General features: G+C 47.0%; 2 non-coding genes across 2 annotated transcripts; one reads left to right on the top strand and one right to left on the bottom strand.

Annotated features, from left to right (window-relative positions):
• The first annotated feature begins 836 nt into the window (after positions 1-836).
• On the top strand, positions 837-909 carry TRNAW-CCA (transfer RNA tryptophan (anticodon CCA)). The gene has a single exon. It is a non-coding gene; the product is annotated as a tRNA-Trp (tRNA).
• A 9,534-nt stretch (positions 910-10,443) lies between these two features.
• On the bottom strand, positions 10,444-10,515 carry TRNAG-CCC (transfer RNA glycine (anticodon CCC)). Its single transcript has one exon. It is a non-coding gene; the product is annotated as a tRNA-Gly (tRNA).
• Positions 10,516-11,045: the final 530 nt, after the last annotated feature.

The raw sequence follows: 11,045 nt of genomic DNA on the forward strand, positions 1-11,045 counted from the left end.
TAGAAAAGAAATCTGTACTCATCAGGGCAGCCAGATCGCACCTTATGACACAGTCTGCCAGGGGCTCTCAAATCCAGCCCTTCCTCTCTTCCCACATTCACCCTGGTCCAGGGCCCTCTCTTCCTGTTCACCTTGAGCCTTATAATCGCCTCCCCAGCGTGGTCCCAGCCCCCAGTCACCCCTCCCGCTGTGCTCAGAGGCCACAGCCAGCCCTGCCAAGCACAGCTCTGGGCCCGATCATTACCTATTCTTGGGCCAATGCCTGGCCACGGTTGACAGAACTCCTCACCATGGTGTTCAGGCCCCCCGTGATCTGACCCCCTTCCCAGCCTTCTTTCCCATTTTCTCCCTTTTGCCTGCTTTTTTCCCTATACCAGAGTATCCTAAGCATCAATCACTAGTATACTACCTTTGTATTTTTGCCAGAGCTGTGAACCACCTGAATGTTTACCTCAATACTGTCCCTTTGAATCGACTGTTTTTTCCTTAATAAATTTACCTGTAAAGGAAAATAATAATACAAATAGATAATTTATCTGTAAATTAAAAAACAGTACCATTTGCTTGAAATAGAACCTGTCAAAATAAAGACAATAAAAAGAGAACGATGCTATGAAGTTCCATCCAGAGCTTAGTTGTCCACTTGAAGGCCTGAATCAGTAAAATTTGGGTTAAAAAGGGAGTTTAGTGAGTGTTAGTGCTTGAAAGATATGCAGCCCTCAGCTGAGACGTTTCTCCAAAAAGGATAAGTGGGAAGGAAATCTCTACCTTACTGTGGGATCCAGTGTGACTTAATGCCCTGTGGGTATCCCACTTAAAATCATCTCTCTGGAACTTCCCTGGTGGTCCAGTGGCTAAGACTCCATGCTCCCAATGCAGGGGGCCCAGGTTCAATCCCTGGTCAGGGAACTAGACCCCACATGTTACAAATAAGAGATCACATGCTGCAATGAAAATCAAAGATCCTGCATGTCACAGCTAAGATCTGGCAGAGCCAAATAAATAAATATTAGAACATTGTTGGTAAAACGAAATAAAATCAATCAATCAATCATCTCTCTCCCCAAAGGTTTCTTGTACTCTCCTCAGTTGAGGTTGACCAGCCATCCCCCAAATGCAGTCGCATCTTTGCCCATGTGGTTTCTTCCCCTGGAATCCCTTATCTTCCCTTTTCTGCTGTTACAATTCTACTCTTCTTCCACAGTTGCCACCTGCAGAAAGCTTCCCTCAACCTAGCTGTAATGAATCTCTTTCCTTAGTCATCTTATGCCATTTAAAAAAAATTCTTAAGACATTTGTTTATTGATTGATTTTTGGCTGTGCTGGGTCTTCGTTGCTGGATAGGCTTTCTCTAGTTGCAGTGAGCAGAGGCTGCAAGGGGCAGGCTTCTCATCGTGGAGGCTTCTCTTGTTGCAGAGCACTGGCCCTAGGGCACGCAGGCTTTAGTAGTTGTGGGTCACAGGCTCAGGAGTTGCCGCTCAGGAGTTGTGGCGCATAGGCCCAGTTGCTCTGCAGCACGTGGGATCTTCCGGGGCTAGGGATTGAACCTGAGTCACCTACATTGGCAGGTGGATTCTTTACCACTGAGCCACCAGGGAAGCCCCTCTTACAGCATTTTATCTGTAATGCTACCACTCAGTTCAGTTCAGTTCAGTCACTCAGTCATGTCCAACTCTTCACTACCCCATGGACTGCAGCACACCAGGCCTTCCTGTTCCTCACCACCTCCCGGAGTTTACTCAAACTCATGTCCATTGAGTCGGTGATGTCATTCAACCATCTCATCCTCTGTCATCCCCTTTGCGTCCTGCCTTCAATCTTTCCCAGCATCAGGGTCTTTCCAAATGAGTCAGTTCTTCATATCAGGTGGCCAAAGTATTGGAGTTTCAGCTTCAACATCAGTCCTTCCAATGAACACTCAGGACTGATCTCCTTTAGGATGGACTGGTTGGATCTCCTTGCAGTCCAAGGGACTCTCAAAAGTCTTCTCCAACACCACAGTTCAAAAGCATCAATTCTTTGACACTCAGCTTTCTTTATGGTCCAACTCTCACATCCATACATGACCACTGGAAAAACCATAGCCTTGACTAGACGGACCTTTGTTGGCAAAGTAATGTCTCTGCTTTTTAATATGCTGTCTAGGTTGGTCATAACTTTCCTTCCAAGGAGTAAGTGTCTTTTAATTTCATGGCTGCAGTCACTATCTACAGTGATTTTGGAACCCCAAAAAATAAAGTCTCTCACTGTTTCCCCATCTATTTGCCATGAAGTGGCTGGATGCCATGGTCTTAGTTTTCTGAATGTTGAGTTTTAAGCCAACTTTTTCACTCTCCTCTTTCACTTTCATCAAGAGGCTCTTTAGTTCTTCATTTTCTGCCATAAGGGTGGTGTCATCTGCATATCTGAGGTTATTGATATTTCTCCCAGCAATCTTGATTCCAGCTTGTGCTTCATCCAGTCCAGCATTTGTCATGATGTACTCTGCATAGAAATTAAATAAGCAGGGTGACAATATACAGCCTCAACATACTCCTTATCCTATTTGGAACCAGTCTGTTGTTCCATGTCCAGTACTAACTGTTGCTTCCTGACCTGACCTGCATACAGATTTCTCAGGAGGCAGGTCAGGTGGTCTGGTATTCCCAGTGCTTTCAGAATTTTCCACAGTTTGTTATGATCCACACAGTCAAAGGCTTTGGCATAGTCAATAAAGCAGAAATAGATGTTTTTCTGGAACTCTCTTGCTTTTTCAATGATCCAGCAGATGTTAGCAATTTGATCTCTGGTCCCTCTGCCTTTTCTAAAACCAGCTTGAACATCTGGAAATTCATGGTTTACATACTGCTGAAGCCTGGCTTGAGCCAGTCTTTACTAGTGTATGAGATGAGTGCAATTGTGCGGTAGTTTGAGCATCCTTTGACATTGCCTTTCTTTGGGATTGGAATGAAAACTGGTCTTTTCCAGTCCTGTGGCCACTGCAGAGTTTTCCAAATTTGCTAACATATTGAGTGCAGCACTTTCACAGGATCATTTTTTAGGATTTGAGATATCTCAACTGGAATTCCATCACCTCCACTAGCTTTGTTCGTAGTGATGCTTCCTAGGGCCCACTTGACTTCACATTCCAGGATGTCTGGCTCTAGGTGAGTGATCACACCATCACGATCACCTGGGTCGTGAAGATCTTTTTTGTACAGTTCTTCTGTGTATTCTTGCCACCTCTTCTTAATGTCTTCTGCTTCTGTTAGGTCCCTACCATTTCTGTCCTTTATCGAGCCCATCTTTGCATGAAATATTTCCTTGGTATCTCTGATTTTCTTGAGGAGATCTCTACCATAGAATGTATCACCATCTGCTTGTACAGATGGCTATACTTCCCCACCATTCTTCAACTAGACTGTGGACTCTCTGAAGGCAAGCACAGCATCTTGTACATCTTGTATACCCGCCCATAGCACCTAACACTGTGGCTAGCATAGAGTCAGTGCTCAATACATAACAACTATGACTGTTGATCACAGTCGTTCATGTCCTGACATTCTCTTTGCCCTTTCATTTTGTGATGACTTTCCTATATCCTGTTTTGTTTAAGAGCAGGATCCCTGGAGCTAAACTCCCTGGTGTCAGATCCCAACTTGGGTAACTCTTAGCTGTGTGATCCTGGACAACGAGTAAGTTAAGGGCCGTAGTTCAGTTTCTTCAACTATGAGATAGCCTCATCAATTGTTGTGAGGATTACATACATTATCACAGGTCTTTGCTTTCTCAGGTCTTTGCTCAAATGATCCCTTCCTAGTGAGGACTAGGCCACTGTATCTAAAATCGCACCCTCCCTTGTGTGTCGGCATGTCCCACTTGCCCCTCCAGGCCCACTCTCCATCCTGCCTTTTCTGCCAGGGAGCCAACCTGCAACATCAGGTTCCTTTGCCCCGTGGCTTTCAGTTGAGTTTGGCTGAGAGGGATGCCTGGCAAAGAATGAGAGGAAGGGAGGGGGTTGGGGTGCTTATTGCCTCACGTCGGGTTGCCTTGGGCTGGATTAGGGTTGGCTGGGTAATCATAGAGGAGGCTCTCTCTACAAGACCTTCTTCCCATTCCCTTCTGGTCCAAGGGCAGCAGTATCCCCCCTAGTCACCAGCCCAGGGGTACTGCACCGCCTTGTGGGTTCTCTATAGCCTGTTCACGTCTTTGTAAATAGTCCATTTTACACAGCTTCATGGGCCATTGCTAATGGTCTTTCTGTATGGCCAAGTCTTTGAACCACCCAGAACTGGACCATTAGGAGAACATCCATACGGTAACCCTTGCTGTGGAGATGGATTCAACAATTCAACAACAGACTCAAACCATATTACCATATGAATGAACCTACAGTAAGGCCCTGCATCTTAAAGAGATCATCTAGAAAGAAAAAGCTGATTAAAAGACTATGTGGCCATGGGGATTTCCCTGGTGGTTCAGTGATTAAGAATCCACCTTCTATCCAGGGAACACAGGTTCTATCCCTGGTCTGGGAATGAGGATCTCACACGCCTTGGAGCAACAAAGCTCATGTGCTGCCTGTGAAACGGAGCAACACGCTATGGTCCTTGCCCCTCCCACCACGTCCTCTGCCTGCCTTTTGTCTGTGGAAAACTTTAGCCAAAGAATAAGTTTAATCAGAAAAGTGAGAAATGTGGAAAGAAAGAAAAACAGTCAAAGGAGACTAAATAATCATACTAATAATGTAGTATAGTCAAGAACCTTTAGTTCTTTCTCAAAGGCTTTAGATAATATTCTGAGCCATATCCTGTGAGCTGTCCTATAGATATTAAAATACCAGGTGAAGGAGTTAACTACATGATGATCAGACTGCACCCAGGACATAAGCTGCCACCATTCTGAGAACTGACCACAAAGAAATGGGAATGAATGGACCCTGGAACCTATATGCAGGTCAAGAAGCAACAGTTAGAACTGGACATGGAACAACAGACTGGTTCCAAATCGGGAAAGGAGTACATCAAGACTATATTTTGTCACCCTGCTTATTTAACTTATATGCAGAGTACATCATGGGAACTGCCGGGCTGGATAAAGCACAAGCTGGAATCCAGATTGCTGGGAGAAATATCAATAACCTCAGATATGCAGATGACACCGCCCTTATGGCAGAAAGTGAAGAAGAACTAAAGAGCCTCTTGATGAAAGTGAAAGAGGAGAGTGAAAAAGTTGGCTTAAAACTCAACATTCAGAAAACTAAGACCATGGCATCTGGCCACTTCATGGCAAATAGATGGGGAAACAGTGAGAGACTTTATTTTGGGGGGTTCCAAAATCACTGTAGATAGTGACTGCAGCCATGAAATTAAAAGACACTTACTCCTTGGAAGGAAAGTTATGACCAACCTAGACAGCATATTAAAAAGCAGAGACATTACTTTGCCATCAAAGTTCCCTCTAGTCAAAAATGTGGTTTTTCTAGTAGCCTTGTATGGACGTGAGAGTTGGACCATAAAGAAAGATGAGTGCCAAAGAATTGATGCGTTTGAACTGTGGTGTTGGGGAAGACTCTTGAGAGTCCCTTGGACTGCAAGGAGATCCAACCAGTCCATCCTAAAGGAGATCAGTCCTGAATGTTCATTGCAAGGACTGATGTTGAAGCTGAAACTCCAATACTTTGGTCACCTGATGTGAAGAACTGACTCATTTGAAAAGACCCTGATGCTGGGGAAGATTGAGCACAGGAAGAGAAGGGGACGACAGAGGATGAGATAATTGGATGGCATCACTGACGCGACGGACATGAGTTTGAGTAGGCTCCAGGAGTTGGTGATGAACAGGGAGGCCTGGTGTGCTGCAGTCCATGGGGTCGCAAAGAGTCGGACATGACTGAGCGACTGAACTGAACTGAAAACAACCAAGATAGTGCTAGTCAGACCACTGATGACCAATTTGAAGATGACAGTCAGCTGACTGTGCTGTTTCTGCATATAGCCCCTCCCCCTCACTCTGTCTATAAAAGCTCTCACCCCCTGCTTGTTGGAGCAGTTGTGGGGGTGGGTGGCGGAGGCCTTTGGACAGAAATCTGCCACCCTCTCCCCTCAGTTGCCAGCATCTAAAATAAAGCAAGCTTTCCTTTCCACCAGCCTGGCCTATTTATTGGCTTTTGAGCAGCTGGACCCACACACTTCTTTCCGTAACACATGTAGAGTCCATGTGCCACCACAAAACATCCTGAATGATGAAACAAAAGTTCCGTGTGCTGCAACTAAGATCTAACAGAGCCAAATAAATAAATAAATGTTAAAAAAAAAAAAGAGAGATTGTGTGGCTATCACATCCACTTTGGTGCACTAGATTCACATGTGGACCTACCATAACAGTGAAACCACTATTGTAGGTCTGAGAGGGCCCATTGAGGATCTGTTTGACTTATGAAGTCACTCGTGCTCAGGAAATATGCATTACTTGCCAGGAACATTGACCTGGGGCTCCAGGTGACACAATGGCCTCTGGATCTGACCAAATGGCAAAGCAGTTGTCTTGGATTCTGACCACTGCGAACGTGGTTTACGTGTATGGAGTGGCTGTTCTCTTCCACCGAGACTCTCAGGACCCTGATAAGTACCTTTGTCGGGTGCAGGACTTCCCTGCTATGATACAGTCTGCTGATGAAATTATTTCTATGGCACTCCTTCCAGCTGTCAACATGGAATTCGCTTGCTCTTCCACTCTTGCCATCTGCAGGTGATGGGTACAAATGAGGCTTGGCATGGCTGGTTCAGGGAACAATGACATTAGCCATTCCCTCAAGATCCTCCGTGGGCACCGAGGAGGTGGACAAGCCCCCCGATGGGTCAGGCAAGTGTGGCGACTCCTGGGTGCTCATGGAGGTAAACATTTCGGGAAAGGACAGATCAACTACCTCATCCCAGACACACGACAGACCCCAGCAAATCTAGGAAGAATATACACAGTGAGCTCAGGAAATAGACTGGGATGGAGGGGTAAATAACCTCTCTCCTCTTCTTCCAGACCTAAACAGACAATGCTACATGGCCTCAATCAGCTGCCCATGCCAGGGCCAGGGCATGAATCTGTCACAGTGATAGACCATTTCTACCTGTTCTCACCATGCTCAATTATGGGAAACCTTATCGGTGTCTCCCTCTCTGACAATGGCAGGGACCTTGCTCCCAGCAAGCCACGGCCACTACCTGCTATGCCTGTGGCCTTTGCAACCATGTTCTCATCCTTGTCATGTGTGATTTTTAAAAAATTGTTTATTTGACTGCACCAGATCTTATTTGCAGCATGCAGGATCTTTAGTTGAGGCATGTGGGATCTAGCTTCCTGACCAAAGATCAAACCCAGACCCCCTGCATTGGGAGCTTGGAGACTTAGCCACTGGGCCACCAGGAAAGTCCCCCAAGGATGATGCTGAGGCCTGCCGGAAGAATATTGAGCCATGGTGCCCTTTGTAACCCCCAAACTGTCCTGCATTCTGGATATCGGTCCTTCCTTGCTTTCTCCTTGGATATAATGGCACCTGCATACAAACCTTCATGATCACACAAGACCGGCGGGCAAGGTAACATTTTCCAGCACCAGCCTCAGGTGCCACTGACACAACACATTCCCGGGTATTAAGTATATGGCTTTCACCATTTTATGCCGGTTTCCCTCCCATAGACAGGTAGAATCGTGATCCACAACCGTTCTGGAAGGAAATCACCCTGGGGACAGCCAGGGCTCCCACTGTCAAGGTTATCATGACTCCATAGCTCAGGATCTAACCACACAGCTTTGGATGATTTGCCGGCCAGCTAGGGGAGTAACCACACTGGCCAACATCTCCTGCTGCTTCTGGGTTAACACTTTGAGCCAAGTCAAGAAGCCCATGCAGCGACTGTAGCAGCAAGCCCAATGCCCCCAGGCTACTCCTCCATCTGAACCTGGGGCTTTCTCTCTAGACTTGGCATGGACTCCATGGCCAGATGGCTCAGGCCTCCGTGATGGGCTTTGTACGATTAATACTCCAGGCCTCCCTCCAGCATTAATCCAGCATTGGCTGTTTGGAAGTGACTTACCAGCTCAGTTGAATCTACTCTTGCTTTTTTTTTTTTGGTAATATTTATTTATGTATTTGGCTGCACCTGGTCCCAGTTATGACAACCAGAATCTTCAGTTACAGCTTAAGATGCAGCATGCACACTCTCATTTATGACATGTAGGATCTTGTTCCCTGACCGGGGATTGAACCTGGGCTCCCTGCATTGGGAGAGCAGACACTTAGCCACTGGTCCATTAGTGAAGTCCCTGTACCCATTGATTTCTACTCCCATTTGGCAGGCTTATGTTTCATGAGCCCCTAGGCCAGAGGATGGGCCTTGGAAAAACAATTTGGACTGTACTGGAAGACCCTAGCGGCACACTCCAGATGTTTAGCAGCAGGTGGGCTCCAGAGGGGCCTCCCTTCCCAAAACAGAAATGATTCCACATGGGCGGCTCCTGTCCTCAGCACTGCAAACAATTCCCTTGAGGTCTGAGCTCAGATCAGGTTTTCTTTACTCGCAAGACTAACCTTACACTTGCCTAAAAATGTAGAGTAGGGGATGGGGGTGAGGGGTCCATCTCCTGCAGCACTCTCCAGGAGGTTTCCAGCTACACCCGGACCCCCATGTCTCTCTCCATATGAAGACAAGAGGTTGGACAGATGACCCAATGCCTCCAAGTTTCCCAGTAAAGCCGGATTTGCATCTGTGCTGTGTGACTTTGTGAATCCACCTTCACCTTCACTACTCACATCTCCTGGACCTTGGGGCTCAGTCTTCAGATCATTTCTTTACTCCTTCTCACTCTCTTGATGGTTTTAAATATCATTTTACTGGGACTTCCCTGGGGGGTCTGGTGGCTAAGACTCCACGCCCCCAGTGCAGGGAGCCTGGGTTCAATCCCTGGTCAGGGAACTAGATCTCAAATACCACAACTAAGACCTGTTGCAGTCAAATAAATAAATATCGTCTACTGGTACATGTCAGTGACTTTCTAAACTGTATCTTTGATACAGACCTCTAAGTCCCAGACTCTAAAGTCGAACTGCCTGCTTCCACACCTTCACTCAGACATCTCAAAATCCACAAAGTCCATCCTGAACTCTGTGCCTTCTCTCAAACGCTCTCCCACGTAGGGGCTTCCCCACCTCATAGTAAAAGTCAGCCCTCTGCTTCCAGTTGCTCAGGCTGAAAAGTTTGGAGCTGGTCCCGACTCCTCTCCTTCCCTCACATCCAGCTCTAATTCATCAGCAAGTGTTATTGGCTCTACCTTCCAAGCGATTCAGTTCCTGGGATGGGAAGATCCTCTGGAGAAGGGATAGGCTACCCACTCCAGTATTCTTGGGCTTGATGGATCCGCTGGTAAAGAACCTGCCTGCAATGCGGGAGACCTGGGTTCGATCCCTGGGTTGGGACAATCCGCTGGAGAAGGGAAAGACTGTCCACTCCAGTATTCTGGCCTGGAGAATTCCATGGACTATATAGTCCATGGGGTCACAAAGAGTCGGACACCACTGAGTGACTTTCACTTTCACTTTCCAAGCATGTCCAGAGTCCCTATTCTCACCGCGTCCCCTGCAGCTCCAGGCCACCACCATCTCTCACCTGAATGAGACCCAGGTCTTCCTGCCCCTGCCCTTGCCCTCTAGTCCTCTCTCAACACGGAAGCCGGAGTGCTTGCTTCCTTAAAATTGTGTCAGGTTGGAATTCCCTGATGGCACAGTGGGTAAGAATCCACCTGCCAATGCAGGGGACATGGGCACGATCCCTGGTCCAGGAAGATTCCAGATGCTGCAGGCAACTAAGCTGGTGTGCTACAATTCCTGAGCCCATGCTCTAGAGCCTGTGAGTTGCACTTTCCAAGCCTGTGTGCTACAACTCCTGAAGCCCGTGCCCCACAACAAAGAGGAGCGCCCGATCGATGCAACTACACCACGAAGACTCAGCGCAGCCCAAAATAAATACTTTTAAAAAATTTGTCAGGTCATGCCCTTCTGGTCCAAACTCTGCAATGACTCCCATCTCTCACTCAGAGTGAGAATCACGGTCTCTTCTTGGCCTGTAAGGTTCTCTATAACCTCGCCCTCCACTGTCTTTCTGACCTTGCCTCTACTTTGTGCCTCACTTAACCTGCTCAGCTACTGGCCTCTGCTGGTCTGCACACTCTTACTGAGGCTCTGCCGTGGCCTGTCTTCCTCTGCTGTCCATACCCCTAACTCCCTCACTCCCCTTCTGTGATTTGCCAAATGTTTCTTTCTCAAGGAGGCCATCCTGACTGCCCAGTTTAATACTATAATCTAGCCCCCTTACTAGGTTCTACTTACTTTTTCATAGCATGCATCACTTTAAAAAAATTTCTTTATTTATTTGTCTGCACTGGCTCTTGGTTGCAGTGTGTGGGATCTAGTTTCCTGACCAGGGATTGAACCTGGGCCCCCTGCATTGGGAGTGCAGAGTCTAGCCACTGGACCACCAGGGAAGTCTTACATGTATCACTTTCTAATATACTATTGAATATGCTGCCCCTACTAGAATAAGGGAAAAGGAAGAGGAGAGAGTAGGAACAGAAAAAAAAGTGGGGAGAAGGAGAGATGGAGAAAAGGGAAGAGAGAAGCAGAGACCCTAGGGGCCATGGGGGGAGCCCTCCTGTCTGATGGTAATGACTGGTTGTCATTTTTCGAGCACTTACTATGTGCAGCACAGAACCATGTGCTCGACATGTCTTATGGAATCCTCATTGGACCACGAAGGACTAGGTTCTATTCCGTTACCCTGTTTTACAGATCAGCACACTGAGATCCAAGAGAAGCCAAGAAATCTGACCAAGGTGACATCAGTGATAAGTGGTGGAGCTGGGATCTGAGCCCCCAGCAGTCTAACGCAAGGGTCCACTGGGCAGGTTTTTAGACTGCAGATTAAGAATTTTTATTTTTTCCAAAGAGCAGTGGGCAGCCACTAAAAGATATTTAAGCAAAGGACTAATATGATCTCTCACCTATAAAGAGGATG

The sequence above is a fragment of the Giraffa tippelskirchi genome, chromosome 3, assembly GCF_054371585.1.
Source record: "Giraffa tippelskirchi isolate mGirTip1 chromosome 3, T2T-mGirTip1v1.2.pri, whole genome shotgun sequence".
Lineage (NCBI taxonomy): Eukaryota > Metazoa > Chordata > Mammalia > Artiodactyla > Giraffidae > Giraffa > Giraffa tippelskirchi.